Source organism: Saccopteryx bilineata, chromosome 3 (genome assembly GCF_036850765.1).
Source record: "Saccopteryx bilineata isolate mSacBil1 chromosome 3, mSacBil1_pri_phased_curated, whole genome shotgun sequence".
Classification (NCBI taxonomy): domain Eukaryota; kingdom Metazoa; phylum Chordata; class Mammalia; order Chiroptera; family Emballonuridae; genus Saccopteryx; species Saccopteryx bilineata.
The window spans coordinates 54,700,689-54,719,821 of NC_089492.1; positions in this window are offsets into that span (position 1 = coordinate 54,700,689).

The following is a 19,133-nucleotide window of genomic DNA, read 5'->3' on the forward strand; positions in this document are numbered from 1 at the left end:
GAGGATTTTAGTTGAGCAAGTGTATCCTGGCTTTGCAAAACCAATGACAAAATATAGAGATTCAATTAAGAGATATCGGCCCTGGCCGGTTGGCTCAGCGGTAGAGCGTCGGCCTGGAGTGCGGGGGACCCGGGTTCAATTCCTGGCCAAGGCACATAGAAGAAGAGCCCATTTGCTTCTCCACCCCCCCTCCTTCCTCTCTGTCTCTCTCTTCCCCTCCCGCAGTCAAGGCTCCATTGGAGCAAAGATGGCCCAGGCGCTGGGGATGGCTCCTTGGCCTCTGCCCCAGGCGCTAGAGTGGCTCTGGTCGTGGCAGAGCAACGCCCCGAGGGGCAGAGCATCGCCCCCTGGTGGGCAGAGCGTCACCCCTGGTGGGCGTGCCAGGTGGATCCCGGTCGGGCACATGTGGGAGTCTGTCTGACTGTCTCTCCCCGCTTCCAGCTTCAGAAAAAAAAAAAGATATCTTCTCATACCATTTATTATCAATTTAAAAAGGGGGAAGTACTTGAATTTTGAGAGTTCAGATATCAGGTTTGACTTGCTGCTGCTTATACCATCTGGGTTATCATCATCTACACATCTATGTTAAATTTCACTTCAGAAAGAATTATAAAAGAGTACCATTATATCAGGACACATATAGGTTGTTATCCTCAAATCTATGTGTTTAATATTTATGAGGAGAAAAATACCAGGCACAATAAAACCATTTCCGATGTGTCAAATTTTATAGTGAGTCATGGGTCTGTCTTACCAGATAAATGTTAACAGGACATCCTGTAGTCGCTGTGCAGTTTTTCCAATGCTTCTAATTTTTTTCTTTTTTGGATTCTGCATGAGATGCAAAGGCAACCAAATTTTAACCAAATACTAAAACATGCTATAATTCAGTTTGCAATTGTGTATAAAAATAGATTTCTGGAGAAGTGCTGTATCTAATAACATCCCTGACAAATAGATTTCTATTTTAGAGTGTATATCCCCTTTCTGTTTATTTATTTTTTTCACTTGTATGCTCCTCTCCCCTCACTTTTACTTTTACCAAGTGCTAGGTTTTGGTTATTATTTTTTATTTTTACTGGAAAAGGCTAAAGAATATACAATTTTATTCGGGTGACATGCTGTTTCATACTGAGTTTCCATATCTACTTTGAAATGATTTTATATCTTTTCCCAATAGGAAGGTGAAAGACTCATCAGGTCAAACAGACAACCAGCATACTGGGTTACCTGTTAAATAGGTGAAGTTTCACCTATTTATTTCTGCCAGGAAGTTATACTAACCCAAGTTAAAGCAGAACCTAAGTTATAACCAAAAGGAAAAATACGTAATTAGTTGAACTTGATCAAACATTTAATTGTAGATGTTAATATATTTACGCAAAGGTAATGCATGACTTTGATAATTATTCTTTCTTGTCATTTACAGGCTGAATGATATTGGGTAAATTAGCCTCTCTGAGCCCTACTTTCTTCATCTGCAATTTACAGACAAAAAATACCAATAGCAAATCATTGTTGAAAGAAGTAAATAAAACAGCCTACAGCAATTGTCTTGCTTAGCACATAATAAAGATGAAGTAAATATGGGGGGAGGGTGTGGGAGGAGGGGGTGGAATGACCACAAGTTCTAGAGTCAAAAAATGTGCGTGCAATCCTGGGACCAAGCATTTACTAACTTAATATCAGATAAGGACTTTCTTTTTTCTGGCCCTCAATTTTGTCATAGTGAGATGAATCAAAAGTAAGCATGTGAAACTCTCCTGCTCATGCCTGACTCTGAATCTTTATCTATGACATTAAAGCAAGAAATAGAGGGCTTGACCGGTGGATCCTGGTCAGGGTCCATGTGGAAGTCTGTCTCTCTGCCTCCCCACCCCTCACTTTATAAGAAAAAAAAACTTCTTATGTCTAAGAAGTTTTGTGGCACATGTGGTACAAACATGTGTACAAAAGGTCAATGATAATTATAACTTTCATATCCATTTTATCATCAAACCTACAGCTAGTTTATCAACCAACTCAACATCACTCATGTTAGCTAGACAGCTCTTTCTTGATTAGTGCAGTACAATCGTGCAAGATATATAAATTTATGGGGAAGCTGGAAACAGTCTAGGTTTCAGAAAGGTCACCACATTTTCAAATTTCCCTATTTTTTAAAAGCTCTGCCAATTACTATCGAGGCTAATTCCAACAGAGCCTTGGGGTAGAGGGGGCATTTCTTATTCCCATTTCCAGACTTATTTACACATATGTCATAGCACAAGCCAGATAGATTAGATTAGATAGATAGATAGATAGATAGATAGATAGATAGATAGATAGAATAGACAGACAGAATAGATATAGGGCCTTTTCAACTTCATTTAAGAAACTGCCCTAAAATTGGATTTTCCCTCCTCAATTTGTCTTCAGCTTAAGGTATGTGATTACTATAGCTTCATTCCCTCTCAAAAATTTCCTGAGTCCATTTCTTCAGGACACCTTTTTCTTGGAGTTAAACCAGTAATTGCCAAAGGAATAAGTAAAAATTGACAAATGACCTCTCATGACTATTTGCATTCTATCAGGAAGGTGTCTTATCTGGCCATGTACTTCAGTTTAGAAAGTTTAGCAATTCTAAACTTTCAGGTTCGGATCACAAAGTGTTCACACGTAAAGGAACTTTAGAAGATTTAACGTTGGGTGCTAGTCACTGTAAGGTATCCTTTCTTTCCATTTAACAGAAGCATCCAGTTGAACTGGTTTATAAAAGTTTATAATAGCTGGTTTACAGCTCCTTAATATTTACAATTTTCTTATTAATTATTTTATATGCAGATGCACCTTAAATAAGTGTTCCTCTTGTAATAAAAAGCTGCTTCTGAACATTCTAAGCAAAAGTGTTGCTTTGTACTGCCCAGTTAATTGTTGCAGGTCACAGTGAATTATTTTCTTAGATAAAATGCCCTAAACTGGTAATGAAAGTCCTTAGAGTGAGTCTTATTGTCGGAAGCATAGAATCTGAAACCTGGAAGTTACTACAGATGTCATGTAGACCAAATTCTAAGTTTATAAATGAGGAAACCAAAGTTTCATAGCTAGTAAATGGTGAAGCGAGGGCTGAGTCTAAAATCCTGTAATTCCTATATAATATACTATCAAAGAAAATTTATTTTTATTACTAGATGGCATCCCAGAGAATTTGAGCTTTGTTCATACATAAAAACATAAATTAATTTTGTTTATAAAATTAATTTTTAATGCACTGAAAAATGAATTCATCTACCAAACATTCATTGAGCATTTCCATGTGCCTGGCACTGTGCTAGGCACAGGACTGTAAAGGTGAGTAAGACACTGTCCTCAACCTAAAGAAGCTCAGGGTCCTCCTGGACCTGCCAGTGGAAGACTAATTTGGGATATAACCATGTATCATCTACATTTGAGGCAGAGGATAAACAGATGAAGTGATTCATCATTAAACAATGGCATGAAGACCAATGGGATCCACTTTGGTTCTGTCTCAGAAGATCTAAATTGAATCCCAGCTCCCTATTCACTGATGTGACTATGAGCAAGTATCTTAATTTCTCTTTGTCACTTTTCTTGTTTGTAGATGAGGGTCAGACTAGCCATGTCAGTGTGGTTTTCAGGGCTAGATGACATAATATAAGTCGTGTATTTTGAACAATGCCTAGCACTCAATAAATGTTAGTTTCTTTTTTTTTAATTTTTATTTATTCATTTTTTAGAGAGGATAGGGAGAGACAGAGAGAGAGAGAGAGAGAGAGAGAGAGAGAGAGAAGAGACAGTGAGAGAGAAGGGGTGGAAGGAGCTAGAAGCATCAACCCCCACATGCGCCTCGACCAGGCAAGCCCAGAGTTTCGAACCGGCGATCTCAGCATTTCCAGGTCGACGCTGTATCCACTGCGCCACCACAAGTCAGGTAATAAATGTTAGTTTCCACTGTTGAAAAGCTAGGGTAAAAATCACATCTACCCTTTCTACCTCTTGTAAGGGTAGACTTCTTATAAGATTGCATGAAATAATTCATTCTAAAAACATTTAAATATTATTATTATATTTCTTTTACCACAATATATTACCAAAGCTACCATCTTACTCCTTGTTTCTTCCAGTTGAAGCATCCAACCACTTAAAATCCATCTTTGTGGCCCCAACTACCCTTTGAAAAACTAGAAGATCAGAGAAAGTAAGAGGTAGGATATAGTTACTAAGTAACAGTATATATATTGGTGCTAGGGCTGCTGTACCACAAACTGGTGGCCTCAACAACAAAAATTTGTCTCAATTTAAAGGCTAGAAATACAAGATCAAAGTGTGGGCGGGGTGGTTCCTCCTGAGGCTGTGAGAAAGAATCTGTTCCTGCCTCTCTACTGGTTTCTGGTGGTTTTCTAACAATATTTGGTTGGTATTCCTTGGATTTTAGGTGCATCACTCTGATGTCTGCCTTCAGCCTTATATGGCATTCTCCCTGTATGCAAGAAAATCTATTTATATCCTAATTTGCCTTTTTTAAAAAAAATAAGGACGAGGTCATATTGAATTGGGGCCTACCCTTAATGACCTCTTAACTGGATCATCCACAAAGACCTGGTTTTCAGATAGGGTCTCATTCACAGATACTGGAGATGAGCATTTTTGTATATTTTGGGAGGATGCAATTCAACCCATAACAATGACTAATAATAGGTTTCCCCCATGTACCAAAGCAAAATGTTGCCTCTCTGGGTTCCAACACAGTAGAAGTAGCCTCATATATATCATTCTAAAATTCGTTTGGCAGGCTCACTCAGCTCACTCAGTACTTGCTGCTTGTATGCACTGTGCTTAGTGCTTAGAGTAACAACAAAAATAAAAAAAGAAAACAAAAGCAGAACAAAGGAAGCATGCCTGGATCCTCCTTCAGGAGTTCATCATCCGGTATAGGACCTCTGTCTAGATAAATAACAATATTAGAATACCACTATAAAGTGACAATCATTAAAAAGAACTAGAGGTAGCTCTCCATAGGAGTTCAAGGGGGTAGGAGAGGCAATGTATCAAAAGGAGGCTTCTTTGAAGAGGTGACATTTGAACTGGCACTTGAAGGTTGGGTAAGAATTGTCCACATGAAGATGGAGGGAAAGGGAGCTTGTGAAAAAAAGACATAAAGTTATCTGTCAGTGTGGCCGAGGACACATGAAAATAGCCTAATATCCTGTGTACTCAAAGCATTAGTTGGACTTCTGTTCCTCCTTCCACGTCTTCCCCACCTCATCCCATCACTACTTTATGCATAGATTAGGAAAATGAGTTCACTCTACTGCCTTTTAGAACTTGTGTGAGCTAAATGTGCCTCACTTCATAGATAAGCAGTCAGATGGAGCGTAGTTGACCTAGTAATCCCAGAAAGTTCCTTCTCATATCCTTGGATCATGTAAATGAGCAACTCAGGTTCAAAATCATGAGTTCAGTCAAAACTCTCCTGCTGGGTAGTAAGGTAAAGAAGTATATATAGTCTTAAATTCAAACGTTATTAACAGGCATTTTTCCTCTTGTAATTGTGAATCCTTCCTCTAGACAGATCTGAGGAATCCCTAAGTAAGAACCAAATATTATATTTCATATAACGGTTGTATTTTTAAGATAGCAGTATTCTTAGAGTTTAACAATAACTTATCAAAATAAACAGGACTTCCGAGGGACAAACACACATAAACTAAATCAACAGAAAGACCCACCCAGAGTCAGAGAAAACCAGAAACCTACCCTGGAATGAACTCTACCTTTAGATGGTGGTTGAGATTTTACTGAATGACCTGTGAGAATAGTCTGCATTTCCTGGACTTTTCTAGAGGTGGAAGTAAGTGGAAAATGACTTATTGTAGCTGTTTGAGGGCTCCCTTAACACTTTGGCTGGGTACAAGATATCACTAGCTTGTTGTTCTGACATGCGCTGTGAAAACAAACCAATAGGGTTCATATTAAAGCACAACAACACCTCTTCACACATCACCTACAGATTCTTATAAAATACTTCTCATCTTATAGCAATGGTGGCCATGTATGTGCAAGAATTAGTAATAATCAATCATGTAATCAGACTGGCTCTACAGAGAACTGGAGGAATTCAGTTGATGTCTCCTGCCAGGGCAAAAAACTTGGATGATCTTTGAGACTAAATTCATTCAAAGGCAGTACAGACTGAAAAATAACATCCAAGATGGTCATCAAACTAATACAGATAAAGAATATTATCAGAATATAAAAGCATTATCAACTTTACATACACACCCTCACCTGGTTATGTCTTCACCCCCCAGCTGTTACCAGAGTGCTTTTCTGGAATTGGATTTAGCATGCTCTCCTGCTTCTGACCCGGTGAATGGAAACATGGGTTCACGGAGAGAGCAGGGATAGCCTCAGCCAGCCAGACCTCAAAGGGCCCCTGGCAGTTCAGCATGAAAGGTTATCATGGCCAATTCTGTCAATGTAGATTGAAATAAAGTTCTGGGAAAGAGTCTGGGTTTGTTTACATACAAGGTAGTAAGCAGTGTAGGCATCTAATACGCATCCCCTTTAGGCTCGAGATTTTAAGTATTTTACTGTCATGTCTATCACAGTGGGCACGGTGGCCGTAGTCCAGGGACCCCGCACCTGCTAGCACCATGCAGCAGCAGAGGTCTCCATTACCGTGAGCAGCTGTGCTTTCTCTTTGATAGCTGGTCCCCAATGCATCTCTCAGCACACTCATCACCTGAGTCCATGACTTTGGACACACACACACACTTTAGTTCCTTCCTGTGCTAAAGAGAGTCTCAGGGACTGGGTTCAACTCAAAAACCCCAAACCAATTTGACCACAAATACTTTTCTCATTTAACAGCTATTAATATTTGATAAACATCTTGAGAAATTATGCTCTGTGGTAATTTGTACATAAACAATACTTTATAAAAACTACTGGAGTGACGTCACGGAAATGGCGCCGTAAGAAGCGCGTCCGACAGCTCTCCCCTAAATCACAACAAATTTATCAACTAGAAACAGAAAAATTTATCCTCGGAGCATTCCGGAGTTCCACACAAACTGAAAGCAAAAGGACTGTTATCACTTGAATCTGAGAGACGAGGGTGTGGAGGAAGCTACCGCAGCGACGCTCATTCAAGCCACCAGGGAGTGCGCCCGCGGTGAGTCAGCCCATATACTTGGGAACCGCAAGCCACCGCGAGCGGCCAACCGCGAGCCGCCGCGAGCCCGCGAGCTGCCGCGAACCCCCGCGAACCGCCACCGCGAGCGGCCGCCACGAGCCGCCGCGCGCGCACCCGGTCCGGTTGAGCACTGCTGACGTTCCCAGCGGCCCGCACACTGCGAGTGGGGGTCGCCGGCCACGGGTGCCCGGAGCGCCCCATTCGCGTGCGTGCCTTGGGCATTCCACGCGCCCAGGGCACCCTACTGGCCCGCACACCCAGGGGGCTCCATTATCCTGCGCCTGGTGCGGTCCAGCCGCCAGCGGCGGGGCGATCGGGAGAGGCTTGGGAGATTCTCTCCGTGAGCGGGGCACCTCACCCAGCCATTCAAGCTAACAATCAAGCGTTGGGGGAGGGGTGCGCGCAGGCAGCCTAAAATACCTTCGGAAACACAGCTGCGACCCAATCACTGAAATTAGCTTAACCCATAAAATCTGCGCACCCTCGGTTCTAATTGATAAGATCTCTCTCAGTTCAGCGATCCAAGACAAGAGGCGTGATATTTTTTAGTGCCTCTCCGTAAAGGGGCGGGGGCAACTTCTGATTGATAGAGCCTCCACATTCAGGGATAAACGCTAACAAGAAGGACTTGGCAGATAATAAGGTCTATACTACACTAGTCGTAAGCAGAGACTAGTGCCTCTTCTTCCCTGCAAAAACAGGCTACAAAGTGTGGAAAGCCTGGGGTGAGAGGTCCAACTAAATGATAGGTGCTGAACAGTCACCTTGACAACAATTGACTCCCACCCCCGCCTGATTACACTGGAGGCCCTGACTCTCAGAGCCTTTCCCAAAGCCTTGCACTGAGTGGGGATAGAGTGGGGATTTCCCAGCTCTTTGAGCCTCTTACTCCCCAGGCAGAAGCAGTTGCAGCCTTATAGCTGGATCACCAGGCTGCTAATTCAGAAAGGGGGGACTAGGAGAGGGAATCCAGGAAAGCAAACTCTCTCATCGTTGGACCCTGCAAACGCCAACAAGCCTTTACTTCCAGCAAGACTAAAGCCAATTATATGACATTGCCATAGAATCCCATCAACTGCAAATCCCTAACTAAGAGTGACACAGGGGCAGAGCCTGGGGTACAGAGTCACCGACTAGGAAGAGGGAGAGAAAAGAAAAAGGAAGAAGTTAACCTCTCAAAATCAAGAAAAACCCACAGACTTTACAACTTGATCCACTAATTTTTTTTTGTTGTTGTTGTTGTTGCTTGTTTCTTCTATCTTTTTGCCTTTATTTCCTCCACCTCGGTCCTTCTATTCTCTGCCCATCTTATGCTTCCCCTTTCTTGAACTACACTACCCATGAGTGTTGCATTTTATTTTTCTTCTTCATCCTCACCCTCCTTTAAGGTTATACTCCAAAACACTTAACTCTCACTCTCTCCTCTTTTGTTTTTTTTTTTTTGTCTTGCTTTATTTTGTTTTTTTCTCCTCCTATTTTATTTCTTCCTTCGTTTTTCTCTTTTTCTTATTTTTTCCTTTCTATTCATTTTTTCTTTTCTCATTTTACTTTCCTCCCATATAATCCTCAATCACGAACAAATTAGTTAATTTGGGACTCAAGGCTTTTTTTTTGGTTTTATTTCTCTTTTTTGCTTTTGTTTTTATTTTTTTTTCTCTTGTTTGTTTATTTTTGTGGCATTTTGGGTCCTCCCAACCCAAGGTCTCCATTGTATTTAGTCTTCGCTCCACTTAATACAACAGATTTTACTTATTATTTTTATTTTTTCTTCTTTATTATTCTTTTTTGGTCCTTTTTTCTGATTCCCTCTTATCCCTCTCATTATATCTCTTAGTTGACCATCACTTACAAGCAAATCATCTTATGCTTGTCTAAGATTTTCTTCCTTTTTTTTTTTTTTTTTTTTTTTGCATTTAGTAGGTCCCTACTCCCTTTTTTTGCCCCTTGAACTCTTCACCCCAAATCAGGCCCTCCATTATAGGCACGATATTTCCCTGAGGAGGGGAGAGGAGGGAAAGAGAAGAGAGAAAAAAGGGGGAAATAATAAATTATTACTGTTTTTTTTTTGTGGGATGTTTTACCCTTTTTTTTTTTCTTTTTACTCTTTACTAATTCTAATTAGTGCTATCAATAAGACCACCCTCAGATGCCGATAAGAAAGAGGAAATCGAATATTATGGATACAAAAGAAAGAGAGGTAACACAAATAGATGTGGAAAAATCTATGGAGAAAAGACTTAACATATTGGAAGCCTTGGAGCTAAATGACAGAGAATTTAAAATAGAAATCTTAAAAATACTCAGAGATATACAAGAAAACACAGAAAGGCAATATAGGGAGTTCAGAAAACAACTCAATGAACACAAAGAATATATTACCAAGGAAATTGAAACTATAAAAACAAATCAAACAGAAATGAAAAACTCAATTCACGAGCTGAAAAACGAGGTAACAAGCTTAGCTAACAGAACAGCCCAGATTGAAGATAGGATTAGTGAAATAGAAGACAAACAACTTGAGGCACAACAGAGAGAAGAAGAAAGAGACTCAAGAATAATAAAAAATGAGAAAGCCCTACAGGAATTGTCTGACTCCATCAGAAAGAATAACATAAGAATAATAGGTATATCAGAGGGAGAAGAGAAAGAAAATGGAATGGAGAATATACTCAAACAAATAATAGACGAGAACTTCCCAAGCCTGTGCAAGGAACTAAAGCCTCAAATTCAAGAAGCAAACAGAACACCAAGTTTTCTTAACCCCAACAAACCCACTCCAAGGCACATCATAATAAAGATGACACAAACCAATGACAAAGAAAAAATTCTCAAGGCAGCCAGGGAAAAGAAGAGTACAACATATAAAGGAAGGCCTATTAGATTATCATCAGATTTCTCAGCAGAAACTCTACAAGCTAGAAGAGAGTGGACCCCAATATTTAAAGCCCTGAAAGAGAGGAACTTTCAGCCAAGAATACTATACCCATCAAAGCTATCCTTCAAGTATGAAGGAGATATAAAAACATTCACAAATACAGAAAAGATGAGAGAATTTATCAACAGAAAGCCCCCACTCCAGGAAATACTAAGGGGGGTTTTCCAACCAGATTCAAAGAACAAAAGAAAACAACACCACAAGTAACAGCTCCACCAAGAACACAATAAAACCAAACTTAAACTGTGACAACAAAGGAAAAAAAGGGGGGAGAGGATGGAGATTAACAGTAGCAAAGGATGATGAAGTGCAGAAATACTCATAAGATAGGGTACTACAATGAATATGGTAGGTACCCTTTTCATTACTTAATGGTAACCACCCTTAAAAAAACCACCGCAAAAACACTTGACTTAAAAAAGGTAGCAACAGAGGAAAGAAGTATGGAACACAAACAAACAAAAACAAATGATAGAAAAACAAAAGAGAAGAATCAAACTAGATACAAAACTAACAGAAAGCAATTTATAAAATGGCAGTAGGGAACCCACAAGTGTCAATAATTACACTAAATGTAAATGGATTAAACTTACCAATAAAAAGACACAGAGTAGCAGAATGGATTAAAAAAGAAAATCCAACTATATGCTGCCTACAAGAAACACATCTAAGCAACAAGGATAAAAACAAATTCAAAGTGAAAGGCTGGAAAACAATACTCCAAGCAAACAACACCCAAAAAAAAGCAGGCGTAGCAATACTCATATCTAATAATGCTGACTACAAGACAGAAAAAGTACTCAGAGACAAAAATGGTCATTTCATAATGATTAAGGGGAAGTTGAATCAAGAAGACATAACAATCCTTAATATATATGCACCAAACCAAGGAGCACCAAAATATATAAGACAGCTACTTATTGACCTTAAAACAAAAACTAACAAAAATACAATCATACTTGGAGACCTCAATACACCGCTGACGGCTCTAGATCGGTCATCCAAACAGAGAATCAATAAAGATATAGTGGCCTTAAACGAAATACTAGAACACCTGGATATGATAGACATCTACAGGACACTTCATCCCAAAGCGACAGAGTATACATTTTTCTCTAGTGTACATGGAACATTCTCAAGAATTGACCATATGTTGGGCCACAAAGACAATATCAGCAAATTTAGAAAAATTGAAATTGTACCAAGCATATTTTCTGATCATAAAGCCTTGAAACTAGAATTCAACTGCAAAAAAGAGGGGGAAAAACCCACAAAAATGTGGAAACTAAACAACATACTTCTAAAAAATGAATGGGTCAAAGAAGAAATAAGTGCAGAAATCAAAAGATATATACAGACAAATGAAAATGAAAATACGACATATCAGAATCTCTGGGATGCAGCAAAAGCAGTAATAAAAGGAAAGTTCATATCACTTCAGGCCTATATGAACAAACAAGAGAGAGCCGAAGTAAACCACTTAACTTCACACCTTAAGGAACTAGAAAAAGAAGAACAAAGACAACCCAAAACCAGCCGAAGAAAGGAGATAATAAAAATCAGAGCAGAAATAAATGAAATAGAGAACAGAAAAACTATAGAAAAAATCAATAAAACAAGGAGCTGCTTCTTTGAAAAGATCAACAAAATTGACAAACCCTTGGCAAGACTCACCAAGGAAAAAAGACACAGGACTCAAATAAATAAAATCCAAAATGAAAGAGGAGAGATCACCACAGACATCATAGAAATACAAAGAATTATTGTAGAATACTATGAAAAATTATATGCCACCAAATACAACAACCTAGAAGAAATGGATAAATTCCTAGACAAATACAACCTTCCTAGACTGAGTCATGAAGAAGCAGAAAACCTAAACAGACCAATCAGCAGGGAGGAAATAGAAAAAACTATTAAAAATCTCCCCAAAAATAAAAGTCCAGGCCCAGACGGTTATACTAGTGAATTCTATCAAACATTCAAAGAAGACTTGGTTCCTATTCTACTCAAAGTCTTCCAAAAAATTGAAGAAGAAGCAATACTTCCAAACACATTTTATGAGGCCAACATAACCCTCATACCAAAACCTGGCAAGGATGGCACAAAGAAAGAAAACTACAGACCAATATCTCTAATGAATACAGATGCTAAAATACTAAACAAAATACTGGCACACCGAATACAACAACATATTAAAAAAATAATACATCATGATCAAGTGGGATTCATCCCAGAATCTCAAGGATGGTTCAACATATGCAAAACGGTTAACGTAATACACCATATCAACAAAACAAAGAACAAAAACCACATGATCTTATCAATAGATGCAGAAAAGGCTTTTGATAAAATACAACACAATTTTATGTTTAAGACTCTCAACAAAATGGGTATAGAAGGAAAATATCTCAACATGATAAAGGCCATATATGATAAACCATCAGCCAACATCCTATTAAACGGCATAAAACTGAGGACTTTCTACCTTAAATCAGGAACAAGACAGGGTTGTCCACTCTCTCCACTCTTATTCAACGTGGTGCTAGAAGTTCTGGCCAGAGCAATCAGACAAGACAAAGAAATAAAAGGCATCCATATCGGAAAAGAAGAAGTAAAGCTATCACTTTTTGCTGATGATATGATCCTATACATCGAAAACCCGAAGGACTCCACAAAAAGATTATTAGAAACAATAAACCAATACAGTAAGGTCGCAGGATACAAAATTAACATACAAAAGTCCATAGCCTTTCTATATGCCAACAATGAAATATTAGAAAACGAACTCAAAAAAATAATCCCCTTCACGATTGCAACAAAAAAAATAAAATACCTAGGAATAAACATAACAAAGAACGTAAAGGACCTATATAATGAAAATTACAAAGCATTGTTAAGGGAAATCGAAAAAGATACAATGAGATGGAAAAATATTCCTTGTTCTTGGATAGGAAGAATAAATATTATCAAAATGGCCATATTACCCAAAGCAATATACAAATTTAATGCAATTCCCATCAAAATCCCTATGAGATTTTTTAAAGAAATGGAACAAAAAATCATCAGATTTATATGGAACTATAAAAAACCCCGAATAGCCAAAACAATCCTAAGGAAAAAGAATGAAGCTGGGGGCATTACAATACCTGACTTTAAACTATATTATAGGGCCACGATAATCAAAACAGCATGGTATTGGCAGAAAAATAGACACTCAGACCAATGGAACAGAATAGAAAGCCCAGAAATAAAACCACATATATATGGTCAAATAATCTTTGATAAAGGGGCCAACAACACACAATGGAGAAAAGAAAGCCTCTTCAATAAATGGTGTTGGGAAAACTGGAAAGCCACATGCAAAAGAATGAAACTCGACTACAGCCTGTCCCCGTGTACTAAAATTAATTCAAAATGGATCAAAGACCTAAATATAAGACCTGAAACAATAAAGTACATAGAAGAAGACATAGGTACTAAAATCATGGACCTGGGTTTTAAAGAACATTTTATGAACTTGACTCCAATGGCAAGAGAAGTGAAGGCAAAGATAAATGAATGGGACTACATCAGAATTAAAAGTTTTTGCTCAGCAAGAGAAACTGATATCAAAATAAACAGACAGCCAACTATATGGGAACTGATATTTTCAAACGACAGCTCAGATAAGGGCCTAATATCCAAAATTTACAAAGAACTCATAAAACTCAACAACAAACAAACAAGCAATCCAATAAAAAAATGGGAAGAGGACATGAACAGACACTTCTCCCAGGAAGAGATACAAATGGCCAACAGATATATGAAAAGATGCTCAGCTTCATTAGTTATTAGAGAAATGCAAATCAAAACTACAATGAGATACCACCTCACCCCTGTTAGATTAGCTATTATCAACAAGACGGGTAATAGCAAATGTTGGAGAGGCTGTGGAGAAAAAGGAACCCTCATTCACTGTTGGTGGGACTGTAAAGTAGTACAACCATTATGGAGGAAAGTATGGTGGTTCCTCAAAAAACTGCAAATAGAACTACCTTATGACCCAGCAATCCCTCTACTGGGTATATACCCCAAAACCTCAGAAACATTGATACGTGAAGACACATGTAGCCCCATGTTCATTGCAGCACTGTTCACAGTGGCCAAGACATGGAAACAACCAAAAAGCCCTTCAATAGAAGACTGGATAAAGCAGATGTGGCACATATACACTATGGAATACTACTCAGCCATATGAAATGATGACATCAGATCATTTACAGCAAAATGGTGGGATCTTGATAACATTATAAGGAGTGAAATAAGCAAATCAGAAAAAAACAAGAACTACATGATTCCATACATTGGTGGAACATAAAAATGAGACTAAGAGACATGGACAAGAGTGTGGTGGTTACCAAGGGTGGGGGGGGGAGGGAGGACATGGGAGGGAGGGAGGGAGAGAGTTAGGGGGAGGGGGAGGGGCACAGAGAACTAGATAGAGGGTGACGGAGGACAATCTGACTTTGGGCGAGGGGTTTGCAACATAATTTGATGACAAAATAACCTAGACATGTTTTCTTTGAATATATGTACCCTGATTTATTAATGTCATCCCATTACCATTAATAAAAATTTATTAAAAAAAAAAAAAAAAAAAAAAAAAAAACTAACATTTTTTTCTGTAAGCTGAAAGGGTTTTTATGGGTTTCCTTTTTTGTTTATTAATTCCCTGGTACCTATAGTGATTTGTGCTAAAATCACCCCATTTTGTTGGCAACACAGCTTTGACTTTTGTTAAACGTTACCACTTTACCCACACATGCATATATATACATGAGACTGTTAACCATGGAGGGCCTGGGTGGAGGGGGCCCTGGGTGAGGCTGCCAGGCTGGGGGACGGCAGAGCCCACCGTGAGAGTAGCAGAGGACCACCGGCATGTGCAGTAGAGAAGAGATGGAGGGAGAACAGATGGAGTGGGGACTGTCCTGTCTCGAAGAAGTGGGAGAACCTGTCCTGAGATCAGACTCCTGGCCCCGAGCTGGAAGAGGTGAGCCTGACTGTAGGCCTCCACTTACAGCTCTAGAACTAGAATCCAGGCCACTGGGCCCGCTCTCCTTCCAGGTTCCTGAGATCAGACTCCTGGCCCCAAGCTGGAAGAAAGAGGTGAGCCTGACTGTAGGCCTCCACTTACAGCTCTGGAACTGGAATCCAGGCCACTGGGCCCACTCTCCTTCCAGGCTCCTGTGGTACCTAACTGCCCCAGGCAGCTTGGGCTTCCTGAAAGGTGAGGAGAAAGAGAGCTTTAAAAAAAAAATAAAGCAGAAAACTCAGCCGGAGAGCCTGGAAATGCCACAGCTGAGCATTCACTGGTCCACAGTCGCCTGTGTCCCGGGCCCAGCCCACTTGAGAAGGGCACCTGTCCAGTTCTTTTAGAGTTGATGTTCTCTACTCACCCTTGGAGGTGATTAGTGAGCTGCATTGTCCAGAAGGAATCAGGTTATGTAGGCAGCTTTCAAGATCAATGTCGGTAGGAGGCACCCAGGAAACCCGAGTGGCAGGCCAAGTTTGCCCTGGGGCCGGGTGTGGGGTGAGGTATAGGTTTCTTTCTGCAGCCCTTTCCTACCCAGCAGCTACTTCCGGAGAGCACTGACTTACCTCCCCCAAAGGCCACCTCCCTTCACGATGTACCACATGACCACTTGCTTCTCTGCCTTCATCCAAACTGCCACAGTCTCAATGAGCTTCACTTTAGTAACACCCCTGACAAAGATTCACGACCTGAATCTATGAGTAAATATCACATAAACCCAAAATGAGGGAATTATACAAAATATCTAGTCTATACTTTTTTTAAATGTCAATACAAGCACAAGAAATACTGAGGAACTGTTCTAAATGAAGGGAAAACTACGGAGACATAAAAATAAATGTGAAGCATAACCCTGGGCTTTCTTTTGTTATAAAGTGTATATATATATATATATATATGGAACAATTGCCAGTACTTGAATTTGGTCTGTAGATTAATTGTGTATATATCAGTGTTATTTCCTGATAAGAGAATGCCTTTGTTTTTAGGAAGATACATTAAATATTTATGGAAAAAGGAGTATCATGTCTGCAATTTACTCTCAAGCAAGTCATAGATAGGACACAAATGTGGTTAAATGTTAACAGTTGGAGAATCTGGCTGGAGGATATCTGGTAAATCTTTGTACTATTTTTGAAACTTTTCTCTAAGTCTGAAATTATGTCAAAATGAAAAGCTAAATATATGAGGTCCTAGATACCCTAACATTGGTCTAGAAAACAGATTTGACACCTCTAGAGTTAGACTGGGGACAGGGGAGATACTATGGTCCTGAGACCAGCCTGACTGAAGGGACTGGGCATCTTCACTGACGATCAGAAAGTAGAAGGAGGGGGGCATGGCACCAGGCCGTCTCCCTCAGAGAGAACACAGAAACAGAGTCACAAGCAATTCTGGGCACTCTCCAGCAGACCCCAGAAAACCCCGATCTCACTACACGAGACAATTGTTTTAATGCAGAGTTTATCATTTTGCTCTAATTACCAGATAACACAATCTTGTGTATCATTGAGTTACAAATTAAGGTTGTTGTAAATTTGATAAGACTCCAACCCTAATTATGTTATTGGTGTTATTAGTAGTATTATTTAGCTCAGAGTCAACAATTTATTGTTCAGGTAGCTTGGTTTGTCTTTATGATGTAAAAGAATTGAGAATGACTCAGCCTAGATTTAGCCCCGTTTGCTCTCAGGCACATTGTGCTGTTTCTGGAGTACGTCAGGCTGAGAAACTCCAACTTTGTAGAAAGTACTGTAAACTAAGGGTACAAACTCAGGCTTTGATGTCAAGAACGGGGTTCAAATACAGAGCCTGCTACTTCATGAATGTAAATTTACACGAGTCATCTACCACTTGGAGGATCTCTTAATAGCTATCAAGTATAGAAAATAAAACATGGTTGGCATGAGGATTGGCTGCAGGCTTTAGCATAACACGAACTGCCCAGTTGCTGGGTGGTAGTTGCAACAGAAAGCCTCAGGAATCAACCTCTTCCCAACGAATATGGATGAACCAACTCTCACTTCCCTCTGTGAAAGTGCTCCATCCCTTCAGCAAAGTGAACCCTCTCCTCTCTGCAACCCTTACATACTTTTTCAAAAACCAGTGGTTTTTATGTCAATTTGTGCCTGCTACTATAAACAGGCAATTTAATTAAATAGCAACTTCATAATATGAGTGCAAATGTTTCTATAATAATCTCTTTTTCAAAATATTTATTTTGGCCCTGGCCGGTTGGCTCAGCGGTAGAGCGTCGGCCTGGCGTGCGGGGGAACCGGGTTCGATTCCCGGCCAGGGCACATAGGAGAAGCGCCCATTTGCTTCTCCACCCCCCACTTCCTCTCTGTCTCTCTCTTCCCCTCCCGCAGCCAAGGCTTCATTGGAGCAAAGATGGCCCGGGCGCTGGGGAATGGCTCCTTGGCCGCTGCCCCAGGCACTAGAGTGGCTCTGGTCGCAAAAAAGCGACGCCCTGGAGGGGCAGAGCATCGCCCCCTGGTGGGCAGAGTGTCGCCCCTGGTGGGCGTGCCGGGTGGATCCCGGTCAGGTGCATGTGGGAGTCTGTCTGTCTCTCCCCGTTTCCAGCTTCAGAAAAAAAATTATTTTATTGATTTTAGGGAAAGGAAAGGGAGAGAATAAGAAAGAGACAGGAACATTCATCTGTTCCTATATGTGCCCTGACCACAGAGCAAACCAGCAAGCTCTATGCTTTGGGATGATGCTCTAACCAACCAAGCTATCTAGCCAGGGAAAGAGCAAAGGCAAATGTTTCTATGTAAACTAAGTAGAATATTTGATAACAGGTACAGGTAAATAATAAAAGCAAATAATTCTGCTGAGTTGGGTGCTGGTGAAGCAGCTGTAGAAGGTAAAAGATTGTGGGTGAGACAGCTCTGCAGGCCCTTCTCCTGCTTCCACAAAGGTGTAATTAGAAATCAGAGAGGAGGTTTCATGGGTATTATTTAGGTAGGAAAGATGACACAGAATGCCAAGCAGGGGACTTGTGCTCAGAGGAAACACCCTGGCATTACACAGAGATTGGCAGTGAATGAATATACTTTGGGTGAATTTCCAGAAAAAATGTATAAAGCACATTTACACCATTTTTATGATTTCCCCGGTTGAAACAACTTTTTTAAAATCATCAGTCCAAAATATGTGAGATGGGAGCCCTTCTAGTGTGTTTTATTGGGAAGGTGGTGATAGTTAAATACCCATTTTTCTGGCAGACACATCCCATATTCACCCAGGATGTTTGCTTGGCACCCTGTCACAGTGGTTCTGAATCTCAGCTGCTCATTGGAACCACCTGGGGAGCTCTAAAGCTTCTGATGATCAGGTCTCCCCTTACGCCCCCCACTGTAATTTGGTTATCTGCATAGGGCCTGGGTGGGGAGTCTCCTGTGCCACCAAGGTTGAGTGCCACTGTTCTGTATTACTTGCTACTTGGTCTTCAGAAATCAGGTCTGTAACCATGTTTGTAAGAGTCAGATGGAGAGTCTTAGTTTCCATACTTCCCCTTCCCGCAAGACCAACCAGAAGGCTTGTGCAGACAATCTGTAAGAGTCCCCAAGCTGGGCTGAGGTGTCTGAACCTCTGGAGGGCAGCTCCCAGAAGAGTGGAAGGGGCACAAGGGACACCATAGCAGTGGGACAAGCTTCAGATCAGATGGCAGGGTAGGTAGAGAAAGTATGCTTCGGGAGTGACTAATCTTGGCTCTTAGGGCCATGGTCAGACACGTGATGATGAAGGTCTGTGATAAAGGAGAATTTTCTTGAAGTCAGGCATTTCACTTTCCTATCAGTGGGTGATGGTATGTGCTTATGCAGTCGATTTTCATTATTTGCAGTAGTTATGATCTACAAAGTTGTTAAAAACAACTCATTAGCTAATACTATATCATCGTTCCTAGGAGCAATAGAGTT